This window comes from Danio rerio, chromosome 4, assembly GCF_052040795.2.
Source record: "Danio rerio strain M-AB ecotype USA chromosome 4, GRCz13ab, whole genome shotgun sequence".
NCBI classification, from domain to species: Eukaryota; Metazoa; Chordata; class Actinopteri; order Cypriniformes; family Danionidae; genus Danio; species Danio rerio.
In genome coordinates, this window is record NC_141024.2 from 47,948,169 (window position 1) to 47,965,632 (window position 17,464).

At 34.0% G+C, this 17,464-nt stretch overlaps 1 protein-coding gene and 4 non-coding genes across 5 annotated transcripts in view; 4 read left to right on the top strand and 1 right to left on the bottom strand.

Moving 5' to 3' along the window:
- LOC141381647 (uncharacterized) overlaps positions 1–17,464 on the bottom strand; it is a 751,802-nt gene that overhangs the window by 254,252 nt on the left and 480,086 nt on the right. The window lies entirely within an intron of this gene.
- Positions 4,013–4,094, top strand: trnas-gcu (transfer RNA serine (anticodon GCU)). Its single transcript has one exon. It is a non-coding gene; the product is annotated as a tRNA-Ser (tRNA).
- Positions 5,282–5,363, top strand: trnas-gcu (transfer RNA serine (anticodon GCU)). The gene has a single exon. It is a non-coding gene; the product is annotated as a tRNA-Ser (tRNA).
- Positions 6,552–6,633, top strand: trnas-gcu (transfer RNA serine (anticodon GCU)). Its single transcript has one exon. It is a non-coding gene; the product is annotated as a tRNA-Ser (tRNA).
- On the top strand, positions 7,822–7,903 carry trnas-gcu (transfer RNA serine (anticodon GCU)). Its single transcript has one exon. It is a non-coding gene; the product is annotated as a tRNA-Ser (tRNA).

Genomic DNA, 17,464 nt, shown 5'->3' on the forward strand with positions numbered 1-17,464 from the left:
CCTACAGCTAGAATTTAAATGAACGGAGATATTTCAGAACATATTATATTAGAAAGAGGATATTGACAAGGATGCCCATTAAGTCCTTCTTTATTTACTGAACCATTGGCACAACTAATCAGAGATGATACAGAAATAAGGGGAGTGAAAATTAAGAAAGACATAAAATAAAATTTGTTTATACGCTGATGATGTGTTTCTGTTTCTTACATACCCAGACTTTAGTTTACCCAAGGTGATGTATTCTCTTGAAAAATTTGGATTATATTCAGGATATAGATTAATTAGATGATTATTATAAGGCAGCACAGCTTAGACACAGAGTTCATTGGTGCAATGACAAATACTGTGCAAAGTGGAAAGAATTTGAACAATTACAAATCCACTGACCTCTCCAAGTATTATTAGGTGATAGAAATTTCCAACATACAGAATTGCATAAATTGAATTCCCTGACAAAGACACCTTTGAAAATTTGGTACAAACAATTAAAGCTAACATATTAAGACAAGCTAAGATATTAAGATGGGTTGAACATGATATTTAATTTAAACCAGCAAAACTAGATCTACGATTTAAACAATGGAGTTTGCAAGACATAACATCCTTCTGTCTCATCACTACTGATAATGAAATAGAAAGTTTTTAACAAATTTCCAATATATATAACTTATATAAACTAAACTTTTTCCGTTACCTTCAAGTTAGAGACTACTTCAATAAAAAATAAGAGATTCAGAAGACATAAAAACAACAACAGTAGTGCAGGTATTTATAGATGCTTACAAAAAGAAGGTTAATTAAGAAACTAGTATCAAGAGTTTATTCCTGTCTGACATTAACAAAGAAACATTCAACAATGTATATCAAACAGAAATGTGAAAGGGAAGCCAATATAATAACAAATAAGGAATAGTTACCCATTTGGGAAACACAGACGATCACAATTCAGATTCATGGAGGGAATTTATTTATAAAAATGTAATCAGGTTCTTTATAACACATGAAATAAAATACTTTCAAACTAGAGATCAAAAAATGGTGAATGCTGGAGAAAATGTGGAAATGTATTGGCAGATCATGTCCACATATTTTGACAGTAATATTATAAACACCTATTGGCAAGATTTAAATAAAGAGATAAATACAATAAAGGGATTGAATTTGGAATGTAATTTTAAAACTATATACCTGGGAATTTACTCTGCAGAAATGGCAAAAATGATGTGTATCTTCTTAACACACTGCTAACAACTAGCAAAAAGGCCATTACAAAGAAATGGCTCAAGGAAGATCCTGCATCTGTAGGCGAATGGTATGATATTTTTAAAGAGGTGTATGACATGGAAGTACTGACATTTACCTCGAGACAACAAGCCTATTAACATTTCTGCATACTGGGGTAAATGGTTGAGAAGAAAAGTCTTGTTTTAATTTTATTGTGATGCTTTTATTTTATATATGTTTGGAGCCTGTTGATCTTTGACACGTAACCCTAAACAAAATGTTATATTTTATCAACAATAAATACAAATGTAAATACGATTGTATTCTGTGACCTTTGACACTTGTTAGTCTTTTTTGTTTCTAAGTTCCTTTGAAAATGTCTGTTTGCTTGATTTTTTTATTGCTGTTTTGTTTGTTTTGTTTTAAACTGTTTTAAAAAAGGAAAAAAGGTCAGTATCATCATCATCCTGACCCAAGCACACAGCGTTTAGCATGAAGTTTTGCTGCTGTTAGATCAAAATCTGTCTTTATAAATTATGTCTGACATTTTACAATGAAGTCTGTCCAAAATAGATTGACTTTTTTCTCTTTTGCTTAAATAAATTATTATTGTATTTGACTGTAATTATCTTTTTTAATTAGGCTAATTGCCTTATTCTCTTCAAAGAGCAACTCTCATACAGAGCCTGTTATTTCAGTGTTTTTTCCAGGATATTGTGGATATTTGTGGATTCCTTCTTTCTTGTCCTCGGCTGATCACATGGAAAAAGGAAAATGATGGAAAAATTGGTAATTTGATCATTAAGTTGTTTTTCCCTGGCATTTTCCTTTTCATATTTATTTAAACTATCACATCACTTTTCAGGTGAAGGGGAAACAGTGTTGTACTTATCTGAAAAAGCTTTATATGTTTTAAATTATGAAGTGTATTTTCTCATTTAAAGTATTGCATGTTTTTAAATAGAATAAATAGTTTAAATGATCATTAATTATATCCCAACATTGTGTCTGTGTTTACACTTTTGTTTAGTTTAAAAAGCATATGAATCCACTGAAACAGAACTTTGTGACTCTGGGTCATTTCTGCAACTTTTTAATAAGAATGTGAAATAACGGCACAATAGAAGACTGTATATAATAGTAATATCAAATAATGACTACACTAAATAAAATAAACAACCTGCAGTATATACAAGTGCAAACAAATGAACAAAATCTGAACATTGTTAAAACAACATAAAAACAACTTATAGATGGGTGCGAGGGAGGGTTATGTTCAGCTTCAGCATACTTACCAGGCTGTAATTCCACGTGTTGTACAAAATCCAGAGAGAGAGGAGAGAATATGGATTAGCCTACTCACACTCTCACTGTACCGTAAAGAAAACTTATGAGAAAAAAAAGAGCAAAAGACAAGAGAAAATACAATTCTATGGAAGTAAAGGTGAATGGTTTGTAAGGCTCACTCATTCAGCCTATTACAACCAAGTATCTATTTGGAGAGCAATGTTGGTGCTTGGCAGTGCAGAAAGAGTACTTCAGGGTAAGAAGAGCAGTGATCCAGAGTCCAGAGAGAGAGAGGAGAGAATATGGCCACAGGTGGAAACTTGGAGTTGGACATGTTAGAAGTGAGTGAGTATGGGGGATGGAAAGATGTTGTTTTAAAGGATGTTGTTGCAAAATTTAACGTCATCTTTACCGAAAATAGCAGCAAATACATACAGAAATGCCATAGTCCAGCCCCCATCATGAAAGTGAGTACATACATGACGAGGTGGAAGAGTCCATCGAATCCCATCCTTGTCGTTCAAATGCTCTGGCGTTTGAAAGAGGCCGGTGCTTCCGTGGAAGGTGTTTTACTCGCACGCTCTTATCCTTTTGAAGGATGTTGTTGCAAAATTTAACGTCATCTTTACCGAAAATAGCAGCAAATACATACAGAAATGCCGTAGTCCAGCCCCCAACAGGAAAGTGAGTACATACATGACAGGGTGGCCGAGTCCATCGAATCCCATTTTTGTCATTCATTTGTTCTCTCGTTCATACGGCAAAACTGAAAGTCTTCTTACCGAAAATAGTTGCTGAAACATACATATACAATTATGTGCCAAAGTCCGGTCTCCACTAGAGAAAAAGGAAAATACATGACGTGTTGGCCGTGTGGTTAACGTGATGGACTGCTAGTCCATTATGCACTGCATGAGTGGGTTTGAAACCCATCCTCGTCGCTCATTTGATTCGGCATTCGAGAGATCATGGTGTTTCTGTAGAATTTCGTTTATTCTCATTATTTTAGCGTTTTAAAGGATGTTGTTGCAAAATTTGATGTCATATTTATCGAAAATAGCTGAAAATACAAAGATATATGCCATAGTCCAGCCCCCATCATGAAAGTGAGTACATACATGACGAGGTGGAAGAGTCCATCGAATCCCATCCTTGTCGTTCAAAAGCTCTGGCGTTTGAAAGAGGCCGGTGCTTCTGTGGAAGGTGTTTTACTCGCACGCTCTTATCGTTTTGAAGGATGTTGTTGCAAAATATAACGTCATCTTTACCGAAAATAGCAGCCAATATATACAGAAATGCCGTAGTCCAGCCCCCAACAGGAAAGTGAGTACATACATGACGGGGTGGCCGAGTCCATCGAATCCTATTTTTGTCGTTCATTTGCTCTGTCGATCATACGGCAAAATTGAAAGTCATCTTACCGAAAATAGTTGCAGAACCATACATATACACATATGTGCCACAGTCCAGCCTCTACCAGAGAAAAAGAAAAATACGTGACAAGGTGGCCGAGTGGTTAAGGCGATGGACTGCTAATCCATTGTGCTCTGCACGCGTGGGTTCGAATCCCATCCTCGTCGCTCATATGTTCTGGCATTCGAGAGATCATGGTGTTTCTGTAGGAGTTCTCTCACTCTTTTAGCGTTTTGAAGGATGTTGTTGCAAAATTTTATGTCAACTTTATCGAAAATAGCTGCAATTACAAACATATGCCATAGTCCAGCCCCCATCATGAAAGTAGGTACATACATGACGAGGTGGAAGAGTCCATCGAATTCCATCCTTGTCGTTCAAATGCTCTGGCGTTTGAAAGAGGCCGGTGCTTCCGTGGAAGGTGTTTTACTCGCACGCTCTTATCGTTTTGAAGGATGTTGTTGCAAAATTTAACGTCATCTTTACCGAAAATAGCAGCAAATACATACAGAAATGCTATAGTCCAGCCCCCAACAGGAAAGTGAGTACATACATGACGGGGTGGCCGAGTCCATCGAATCCCATTTTTGTCGTTCATTTGATCTTTCGTTCATACGGCAAAACTGAAAGTCATCTTACCGAAAATAGTTGCTGAAACATACATATACAATTATGTGCCAAAGTCCGGCCTCCACTAGAGAAAAAGGAAAATACATGACGTGTTGGCCGTGTGGTTAACGTGATGGACTGCTAGTCCATTATGCACTGCATGAGTGGGTTTGAAACCCATCCTCGTCGCTCATTTGATTCGGCATTCGAGAGATCATGGTGTTTCTGTAGAATTTCGTTTATTCTCATTATTTTAGCGTTTTAAAGGATGTTGTTGCAAAATTTGATGTCATCTTTATCGAAAATAGCTGAAAATACAAACATATATGCCATAGTCCAGCCCCCATCATGAAAGTGAGTACATACATGACGAGGTGGAAGAGTCCATCGAATCCCATCCTTGTCGTTCAAAAGCTCTGGCGTTTGAAAGAGGCCGGTGCTTCTGTGGAAGGTGTTTTACTCGCACGCTCTTATCGTTTTGAAGGATGTTGTTGCAAAATATAACGTCATCTTTACCGAAAATAGCAGCCAATATATACAGAAATGCCGTAGTCCAGCCCCCAACAGGAAAGTGAGTACATATATGACGGGGTGGCCGAGTCCATCGAATCACATTTTTATGTTCATTTGCTCTGTCGATCATACGGCAAAATTAAAAGTCATCTTACCGAAAATAGTTGCAGAAACATACATATACAAATATGTGCCACAGTCCGGCCTCCCCCGTAGAAGAAGGATAGTCTGTGACGAGGTGGCCGAGTGGTTAAGGCGATGGACTGCTAATCCATTGTGCTCTGCACGCGTGGGTTCGAATCCCATCCTCGTCGCTCATATGTTCTGGCATTTGAGAGATCATGGTGTTTCTGTAGAAGTTCTCTCACTCTTTTAGCGTTTTGAAGGATGTTGTTGCAAAATTTTATGTCAAATTTATCGAAAATAGCTGCAATTACAAACATATGCCATAGTCCAGCCCCCATCATGAAAGTGAGTACATACATGACGAGGTGGAAGAGTCCATCGAATACCATCCTTGTCGTTCAAATGCTCTGGCGTTTGAAAGAGGCCGGTGCTTCCGTGGAAGGTGTTTTACTCGCACGCTCTTATCCTTTTGAAGGATGTTGTTGCAAAATTTAACGTCATCTTTACCGAAAATAGCAGCAAATACATACAGAAATGCCGTAGTCCAGCCCCCAACAGGAAAGTGAGTACATACATGACAGGGTGGCCGAGTCCATCGAATCCCATTTTTGTCGTTCATTTGTTCTCTCGTTCATACGGCAAAACTGAAAGTCTTCTTACCGAAAATAGTTGCTGAAACATACATATACAATTATGTGCCAAAGTCCGGCCTCCACTAGAGATCAAGGAAAATACATGACGTGTTGGCCGTGTGGTTAACGTGATGGACTGCTAGTCCATTATGCACTGCATGAGTGGGTTTGAAACCCATCCTCGTCGCTCATTTGATTCGGCATTCAAGAGATCATGGTGTTTCTGTAGAATTTTGTTTATTCTCATTATTTTAGCGTTTTAAAGGATGTTGTTGCAAAATTTGATGTCATATTTATCGAAAATAGCTGAAAATACAAAGATATATGCCATAGTCCAGCCCCCATCATGAAAGTGAGTACATACATGACGAGGTGGAAGAGTCCATCGAATCCCATCCTTGTCGTTCAAAAGCTCTGGCGTTTGAAAGAGGCCGGTGCTTCTGTGGAAGGTGTTTTACTCGCACGCTCTTATCGTTTTGAAGGATGTTGTTGCAAAATATAACGTCATCTTTACCGAAAATAGCAGCCAATATATACAGAAATGCCGTAGTCCAGCCCCCAACAGGAAAGTGAGTACATACATGACGGGGTGGCCGAGTCTATCGAATCCCATTTTTGTCGTTCATTTGCTCTGTCGATCATACGGCAAAATTGAAAGTCATCTTACCGAAAATAGTTGCAGAACCATACATATACACATATGTGCCACAGTCCAGCCTCTACCAGAGAAAAAGAAAAATATGTGACGAGGTGGCCGAGTGGTTAAGGCGATGGACTGCTAATCCATTGTGCTCTGCACGCGTGGGTTCGAATCCCATCCTCGTCGCTCATATGTTCTGGCATTCGAGAGATCATGGTGTTTCTGTAGAAGTTCTCTCACTCTTTTAGCGTTTTGAAGGATGTTGTTGCAAAATTTTATGTCAACTTTATCGAAAATAGCTGCAATTACAAACATATGCCATAGTCCAGCCCCCATCATGAAAGTAGGTACATACATGACGAGGTGGAAGAGTCCATCGAATTCCATCCTTGTCGTTCAAATGCTCTGGCGTTTGAAAGAGGCCGGTGCTTCCGTGGAAGGTGTTTTACTCGCACGCTCTTATCGTTTTGAAGGATGTTGTTGCAAAATTTAACGTCATCTTTACCGAAAATAGCAGCAAATACATACAGAAATGCTATAGTCCAGCCCCCAACAGGAAAGTGAGTACATACATGACGGGGTGGCCGAGTCCATCGAATCCCATTTTTGTCGTTCATTTGATCTTTCGTTCATACGGCAAAACTGAAAGTCATCTTACCGAAAATAGTTGCTGAAACATACATATACAATTATGTGCCAAAGTCCGGCCTCCACTAGAGAAAAAGGAAAATACATGACGTGTTGGCCGTGTGGTTAACGTGATAGACTGCTAGTCCATTATGCACTGCATGAGTGGGTTTGAAACCCATCCTCGTCGCTAATTTGATTCGGCATTCGAGAGATCATGGTGTTTCTGTAGAATTTCGTTTATTCTCATTATTTTAGCGTTTTAAAGGATGTTGTTGCAAAATTTGATGTCATCTTTATCGAAAATAGCTGAAAATACAAACATATATGCCATAGTCCAGCCCCCATCATGAAAGTGAGTACATACATGACGAGGTGGAAGAGTCCATCGAATCCCATCCTTGTCGTTCAAAAGCTCTGGCGTTTGAAAGAGGCCGGTGCTTCTGTGGAAGGTGTTTTACTCGCACGCTCTTATCGTTTTGAAGGATGTTGTTGCAAAATTTAACGTCATCTTTACCGAACATAGTAGCAAATACATACAGAAATGTCATATTCCAGCCCCCGTCATGAAAGTGAGTACATACATGACGGGGTGGCCGAGTCCATCGAATCCCATTGTTGTCGTTCATTTGCTCTGTCGTTCATACGGCAAAACTGAAAGTCATCTTACCGAAAATAGTTGCAGAAACATACATATAGAAATATGTGCCACAGTCCGGCCTCTACCAGAGATAAAGTAAAATATGTGACGAGGTGGCCGAGTGGTTAAGGCGATGGACTGCTAATCCATTGTGCTCTGCACGCGTGGGTTCGAATCCCATCCTTGTCGCTCTTATGTTCTGGCATTTGAGAGATCATGGTGTTTCTGTAGAAGTTCTTTTACTCTCACTCTTTTAGCGTTTTGAAGGATGTTGTTGCAAAATTTTATGTCATCTTTATCGAAAATAGCAGCAAATACATACAGAAATTCTATAGTCCAGCCCATATCAGAAAAGTGAGTACATACATGACGGGGTGGCCGAGTCCATCAAATCCCATTCTTGTCGTTCTTATGCTCTGTCGTTCATATGGCAAAACTGAAAGTCATCTTATCGACAATAGTTGCAGAAACATATGTAACCCTAGTAAAATAGTTAAATAATTATTTATAATATTATTTAGAGCAGAATAATCATATTATTATTATATCTACAAGTCTTTATAAATATGATAAAAGAAATAAAATTCATGTATACAAATGTAGTTTGAGGTAAAGTAACAACCAATTGTAGGAGCGGGTTGTTAGCTCCGCCCCTTCCAGCTTGCCGGCAGAGAGAGAGAGAGCAGAGACGAGACCGGTTGGCAGAATAATAGAGAGGAGCAAACTTGAACAAAAAGATTAAAATACAGTATGTTATGATTCCTAAACAGTTTAAAAGTGATTTTAGTTGTACTAAATCAAGTTGTACCTGCAAAATAGTTGTTATTTAGTGTGTTTAAGAGTGTGTTGAAGTCAGACCGCATGTTGCATTGCGTTTACAGTGCGCTGACGCCATTTTGCAATCGCGTGTGTGTGAGAAGACCATAGAGTGATATAGACATCGCGAATTTGACAGGTATTCCATTATATTAGTACACATATTTCAATTTATCCTCATTTCACCGGATAAAGTAAGAATTTGCCAAAAAGTTAATTCCTTTATTGTACTGCGATTTTTTAAATACAGCTCTAAGGACTGATTTTCTTGGAGGGAAAAACAGAACTTTATCTGAATTGAACTGATTTCACCAATTTCAGAGTGAACAACGACACTGATTTATTTGTGTTATTTTATGGTTTCTTTTGTTTTCACTTGAATTCATTTATTGTGATTTGTGTTTGATTTAAAATAATTGTAAAGTGGGTGCACCCTGGGGTTCTGTTTAAATAGTCTAAATAGTTACTGATGTTAATATAGTTTACTTAGACAAATACAAAAATGAAAAAAATTATCAAATCTAAAGTAAAATTATTTTTGTATTTAAAACATTCAGTTTGTCTTTGGTTATTGCTCAGTTTCACCCCCACCTCCTTTTACTTACCTTGTAATCTTCTGGTTTTATTGTCTCGTCTAATAATAAATAAATATAGTACACCTGATACACTTGGATGGGAGACCGCCTGGGAATACCAGGTGCTGTAAGCTTTTCGAAGTCCTTCATTTGGCAGCTGATAGACTTCCCCGTGTCACAGCTTCGCTGCCATTATTTTTACTCGCCTTCAAGGGCATTGTTTCTGTCGGTGCTGTGTCGATGCTAGCTGAGCTGAGCTCGGTCCCTGGTGCTGCGCCTGTTTTAAATAGCCAACTCTTGACAGCCTCTTTCGCTTACGGCCATACCACCCTGGACACGCCCTCTAGTGTGAGTTAGAGTTGTTGCACTGCAGGAAGTGTGAGGTGGCAGAAGGAAGAGAGAGGCTCTTCCATTTTGGCAGTTTTGTTTTTTGTTTTTAGTTTTTGTATTACAAAGTTTACTTTAATTGTTTTTTTAGTTAAAGATTAATTTTAACTAACCCCAAACAGTAACACTGTTTTGGGGTTAGTAAACAACAAAATGGACACTACGGAGAAAGAGAATGAACAGGACACAAATGGAAAAAGGAACAGAGAACAAGGAAATGCTACTAACATGCTTGAAAGGACTCGAAATGAAGATGCCGGAGAAAACAGCAATGAGACATGGGCAACAGTTGTCTCAAAGAAAAAAAAAGGAATAGGAGGTGGTCAAGAAAAGAAAGAGGATCTACAATCAATTGCAAGTATTGAAAGTGTAAAGAATACTGAAGGACAAAGGAATGCTTTAAGTCAAAAACAACAAATGCTGAACAAACTAAAGAAGCAAGCAAGATATCAAAGAGAGTACAAGAAGGAAGCCAAACTAACAATGATGGTAAGAGACATTGAAAACTCAACTATAAACAACATAATCAAATCAGTTGAAGACAAAGTCGGGATTGGCAAATTAATTGGTCTGAGAAGGAAAAACAACAACGAATTTGAACTGACAATGGAAAGTGAAAAAGAATGTGAGATATTGATTAACGGACTGATGATTAATGGAGAAGAATGTGAAGTGAAAAAGATAGAAGTAAAGTTGGTTTTATATTCGCACATTCCGACCTCTGCGTTCAATAAGTTTGTTAATCAGCAAGTAAAGAATCCAAATTCAATTATTTACCGTTGTAGTCGATTATGAGCAAAATGTACGCCACACTTTTCTGTCAAACTCGGCGTTTTAAAGGAGTAGAAAAACACGCTTACCTCTATGAAGGAGGTGACGTCATCGCTTTTTTGAGGGACCGTCTACAAACTATCAGTTTGTAAAATCAAGCTGCCAACGTTCACTGTCTATAGTAAGCCTACTACTTAATCTTAATAAAATCATCTGCAAACAATATATCACAGACATGTTTATGTATACATCATATTAAAACAATTTAAAAACATAAAACCTTTAGAATAGACTTAGTAATTTAGAATAGTATATTAATATAGAATAGTAATTTTATACACTGATTTTTGAGTTATGATTAATGTATATACACTTTACACAAGTATACATGTTCATGTGTAATATGAATAACTATATATGTTTTTTCCCCTCTTCTTTTTCTCAATTATTTACAGATTGTACGCAAGCAAAAGATGGCCAGATTGAGACTTGTGAACTTCACCACTGGCTCCCTCCTTTAAAATGTTACTCTGCTGAAGTACATGTGAATAAAAAAATATTTTCAAGACAGCAAATAACAGTGTCATGAAATGAGTTCGGCTCATGTGCACTGTAAAAAATTGCTGTTAAAAAACGGTCAGATTCTACAGTAAAATAATGTTTTTTCACTAAAACAGTAATATTCTGTTAAAAACAGTGCTTTCTGGGTAACATTTTTGTTTTCGAGAAAGTAACCAACTGCAGAAAACTGTGAGCTAACAGAGTTCAGATTCGATGTTTTGAAGTCTGTGTTTGAAATCACGCTTTGTGTCCTTGTTCACTATTTCATACACTAGTTAACTAATATAGTTCACCTGACAGTTTTAATGAACACTAATGAGTGAATTCAGACACTGATGAACACCTGCTGTTAATAATTACAATTACTGAAGAAAAGAAACAAGAAACACAAACAGTGACTTGAGTTACAACATAAAATAAAATAAAATAAAACAGCTTCAGTCTCAGCAGAGGATCATTAAACAACTCCACAAACAACAGCAGACACACTTATTACTGACTGATTTGACGTCCATACTATTCTCATTGAGATCCAACAGAAATTAAGGTGTTTTTTGTGTCACCATAATGGAGTGAGGGGCTGGTTTAGTTGGGCTCTTCACCCTTGAACTCTTTTAAGAAGACTTTCCATCTGCTTGAATACAGAGTTTACAAAACATTTGTACTATAGCAATAAAGTTGGGAAGTCAATAAATAGAGAAATCTATTTGTCTGAAATTAGTTCTGATAAATGTTTTGGTATAAATCTGGATGAAGGGCCTCATGCAATAGATTTTATGATTAGTTGCAGGTATTAATTTAATTAATGAGAAATGGAAAAAGAAAAGATACCTCTGTAATTACTTAACAGTTAAGAAATAACATACAAAAACAGTTCAGTTATGACAAATACACACTCAGACCTCATGAATCTGACCTTGTATCTCAACAATGGTAACATCTCAAATGTTTCATGCTGCAATGCATGCTGGGAGTGGCACTGTACAAATATCCCAGCATGCATTGCGGTATAAATAAATGTTGTATAATGGTCTAACAGTTTTCTTTATTTGTGTTTTATTCTGCTGTTGTTTATGTTTAGACTTTCAGTTTCCTGTTTGTGAGTTAAACTGTTAATTTTGTTAAATTTGTTTTCACCATTATTGAGGTTCATATGCTGATTATTGATGTCTGTTTGAGTGCGATTTACACCATAGAGCAGTGTTATTGTCCAAGATATTCTTAAACACTTCCAGAAATCATTGCCATATATAGACATATAATGTAAAACAATAGATTTAACATTGAAAGGAGCAGTAAATTTTATTATACGAAATGAGAACAGACTCTGCCATTTAATAGCAACATGAACATCACCAGATCTTATTTAGGTTTTTGGCTGGCTTGCCACAACAAAGGAGCTTTTTAAACAAAGTTCTTAACAATTGCAGCAGCCAAGATATATAAATGTTAATAATGACAGGGCTAAGAGCCCAACTAAAGCAAACTCTGTTCTCCATGATGGTGACGTAAAACTTTAACTTTTTCTCAAGAAGAACTTTAGTAAATGTTATACAAAAATACATGTATTAAGTAATAAGTGTAGCTGGTGATGATGTTTGTAGAGTTGTTTAATCATCCGCTGATCATTTAAATGATTTAATCATTTGTTGTTCTTCAGGTTATTTCATTATAAAGCTGTGACTAAAGTTTTGTATTTTCTGTTCTTGTTTTTTCCCTTCAGTATTTCTTCATTTGTTCATTGTTAATCCTCAATTATCATTTAATTAGTCAGTTAATTAATGAATTTACTTCAGCTTTGCTCCATGTTTCTTGAACACTCAGTAGTGTGGACACTTCAATAAAAACTGAAGTATATGCTCTGGGGTTTAAAGGGTTAAAGGTGTGAGAGGTAAAAACACAGTGTAAAAATGTATTTTAACAGTAATATACTGTTAATTTACACAACGGAAATAGACTGTAAAAAACAGTATATTGCTGGCAACCACAGCTGCCAGTAGATTACTGTTAAATCAAGGAAAAAACAGTATTTTACTGTAAAACCTGAAGCTAATTTCTTCTGTGTGTCACCGTTGTGGAGGAGAGTAGAGCCAGTGTATGAGTTAAAGATGAACAATGAACTGCTGATGTTATTCTGCATGTTTCTCTATTTAAAGATAGCGGCTGTTTAGTTGCTGATGCAGTCAGAATCTCTCTGGTGATTCCAGATTTACATGTATGTGTGCTGTTGTGAAAAATAAGACATTAGAGTTAAACCGAACTTTTCTAATTAAGTAAAATAAGTTATCATTATAAGTATGCTTCTAAGCATATATAAAACAATACTTCATAAACTCATTCAGCAGTTGACCAAGTTGAGGCAGTTGCTTTCAGTGAGCAAAATGAGTTCACTTGAGTATTGTGTAAATCAATGTAGTCCATGTATTTTTACAGCAACATACTGTAAAATAACAGTACATTGCTGGCAACTGCAGCTGCCAGTATTTTACTGTTTTTTAACAGGACAATTTTTAACAGTGTGGACGAAAAGAGTCCAAAATGAGAATCTATGCATTTGGGGATTTACAATGCTATTATTCACTTTGGAATGTTTTTTTTTTACTTGCATGTATTTGCACAATATTTTTATACATAATTGCCACATATTACATAGTAATGTAATAAGTTGTACTTTCATTACATATTAAGTGAGATTCTTGCCAATGTTTGTTTCATGTCCCATGTGTCAATATAGAGCTGCAATAGGAAGACCAGCAGACCTTTTGTAATTTGTGTTTGTAATCAATGTAATTGCATGATAAAATGATGAAATGGGAGATGTAATGGATTTATTCTTAAATTATCATTGTGTATGAAGTGTGCTTTTTAAATAAACTTGTTTTGAAATGCAAAAAAAATACTATAAAAATATGCTTATAAATATTCTTATAAATTCATATACAAGATATATTTATGAAAAGCTACTTGTGAGTGATAGATAATATAATTATTGATTTCTGATGTTAATTTGTTGATGTTACAATGGTTGGACTTAAAGAAATTAAGACATCTACATCCACAATGAACACTACAGAAAATATGCACACAAATATTAATATAAATTATTTTACAACATATATTTATGAAAATGTACTTGTGAGTGATAGATAATATAATTATTGATGTCTGATATTAATTTATTGATCCTACAATAATTGTAAAGCAAGATATTAGGATATCTGCATTTACCATGAAAAAAACAAACTGTGGAAAATATGCTTACAATTATCAATATAATTTTTTTTACAAAATATATTTATGAAAAGCTACTTGTGAGTCATAGATAATATTATTACTGATGGCTGGATTTAATTTCTTTATCCTACATTTATTTCATGAAAAACACTACAGAAATTATGCTTATAAATATTAATATTAATTCATATCTAACATACATTTATTAAACGGTGCTTGTGAGTTTTAGATAATATTATTAATGATGTCTAATTTAATTTGTTGCTCCTACAACATTTGGACATTAGAAAATTAAGATTTTTACATTTACAATGAAAAAAACACACTACAGAAATTATGTGCACATAAAAATGAATATAAATTAATGCAAACCATATATTTATCAAAATGTGCTTGTTAGTGATAGACAATATAATTATTGATGCCTGATGTTTATTTGCTGACCCTACAATGATTTTGAAACAAGATATTAACATATTTACAATCATTAAAAACACACACTGCAGAAATTATGAACACAAATTTTTATATAAATTAATATACATTATATATTTATGAAAAGCTTCTTGTGAGTGATAGACAATATTACTGCTGATGTCTGATAATAGTTTGTTGATGCTAAAATTATTGTGAAACAAGATATTTACATTCACACTGAAAAACATACACTACAGTAAATATTCACACAAATATTAATATAATTTTTTTATGACATATATTTCTCTAAAAGTACTTGTGAGTGATAGATAATATTATTACTGATGTCCGATATTAATTTCTTTATCCTACAATGATTTCACAACAACATATTAAGACATCTGCATTTACTATAAAAAAACATATGCTGTGGAAAATATGCTTATAATTATCAATATAAATTTATTTACAAGAAATATTTATGAAAAGCTTCTTGTGAGTGATAGACAATATTACTGCTGATGTCTGATATTAGTTTGTTGATGCTACAATTATTGTGAAACAAGATATTTACATTCACACTGAAAAACACACACTACAGTAAATATTCACACAAATATTAATATAATTTTTTTATGACATATATTTCTCAAAAGGTACTTGTGAGTGATAGATAATATTATTACTGATGTCTGATAGCAATTTGTTGATCCTACAATGATTGGACATTAAGAAGTTAAGTTATTTACATTCACTATGAAAATCATACACTAAAAAAATATGGTCGTAAATATTCATTTAAATTATTTTACACCATATATTTCTCCACAAATTTTTATGAGTTATACACAATAATATTACTGATGTCTGATGTTAATTTGTTAATCCTACATTGCTTGTAAAACAAGATATAAGGATATTTACATTCACTGAAAAACATAAACTACTGATATTATGATCACAAATATTTATATAAATTCATTTACAACATATAAACATATATAAAAAGGTACTTGTAAGTGATAGACAATATGATAACCGATGGCTAATTTCAATTTGTTGATGCTACAATGATTGGACACTGTATGTGTTGTTCATTGTTTTAACTGTTTTGTTACATTGTAATTACAACTATAGGTTCATATTTTGCTAATTGTAGAAACATGTACTTGTGACTGATAGACAATATTATTACTGATGGCTGATTTTAATTTGTTGATCCTACAATGATTGGACAACAAGCTATTAACATATTTAAATTCACTGTGAAAAACACACACTACAGAAATTATGTGCATAAATATTAATAATAGTTAATGTAGACCATATATTTCTCAAAAATTACGTGTGAGTGATAGACAATATTACTGCTGATGGCTGATTTTAATTAGTTAATCCTACAATGATTGTGGAACAAAATATTAAGATATCTGTGTTTACTGTAAAAAACATATGCTGTGGAAAATATGCTTATAATTATCAACATAAATTTATTTGCAAGATATATTTATGAAAAGCTTCTTGTGAGTGATAGACAATATTACTGCTGATGTCTGATAATAGTTTGTTAATGCTACAATTATTGTGAAACAAGATATTAAGATATCAACGTTTACCATTAAAAATATGTACTGTAGAAAATATGCTTATAAAAATTTATATTAAATTGTTTGCAACACGTATTTATATAAGGCTACTTGTGAGTGATAGGGGATATCATGACTGATGTTTGATGTTCAATTGTTGATGCTACAGTGATTGGACAACAAAATATTAAGATATTTACATTCACTGTGATGAAAAACACTACAGAAATTATGCTTATAAATATGAATATAAATTCATTTACAACATATAGTTGTGAAAATGTACTTGAGAGTAATAGATAATATACTTATTGATGTCTGATTTTAATTTGTTAATCCTACAATGATTTTGAAAAAAAAAAAAAAAAACTTGATAGAAAATATGCTTTAAAAGTTCACCATAATAATTGCTGTGCACATTAGTAAAATAATTGATGTGAGTACAACATAAAATGAAGACTCATGTGGGAAAACATTTTGCTTAAACTAATATATTTTAAAGTACTTTTTTACACCTGTAAATGTATAGAAGATTGATTATAGGCAAACTTAAATAATACGAGAAAAATATTGAAATAAATAAATATTATACGTAAAACAATTGATGTCACCACAACATGAAGATTGATGTGGGAAAAATTGGTTAAATTACAATGTATAAAAAACATAATTTTATATTTTTAAATAAAAAGATTAAATACATGCAGTGGTTGTAAGCAAACTTAAAAAAATACAAAATAATACTGAAAGAGATGTTATTAGCAAAAGAAATGATGAGTACACTAGACTAGAACATGTAGACAAATGCTGGAAAAATTATGCTAATAAAAAATATTTTTATTAAGTCATTCATTTATTTTCTTTTCAGCTTAGTTTTTATTAATCCGGGGTCGCCACAGCGGAATGAACCGACAACTTATCCAGCAAGATTTTATGCAGCGGATGCCCTTCCAGCCACAACCCATCTCTGGGAAACTATTTTTATATATATTTAAAAAAAAACACACATTCATGACTTTGACTTTAGGCTAACATAAAAAGTGACAAAAATACATATAATATTCTTTAAATAAGTTATACGAGTACAACAAAAATAAAGATTCATGCTTGAAATCAATACCACCATTACCACCACCATTGAAATATTATTTTACTATTGTGCACAACAATTATTAAGGTGGACTTTTAAAGCATATTTTCTATAGTGTTTTTTTTTTTATTGTAAAATATATTAATATCTTGTTTCAAAATCATTGTAGGATTAACAAATTAAAATCAGACATCAATAAGTATATTATCTATTACTCTCAAGTACATTTTCACAACTATATGTTGAATTTATATTCATATTTATAAGCATAATTTCATAATTAATTAAGCATAATTAATTGTGTTTTTCATCA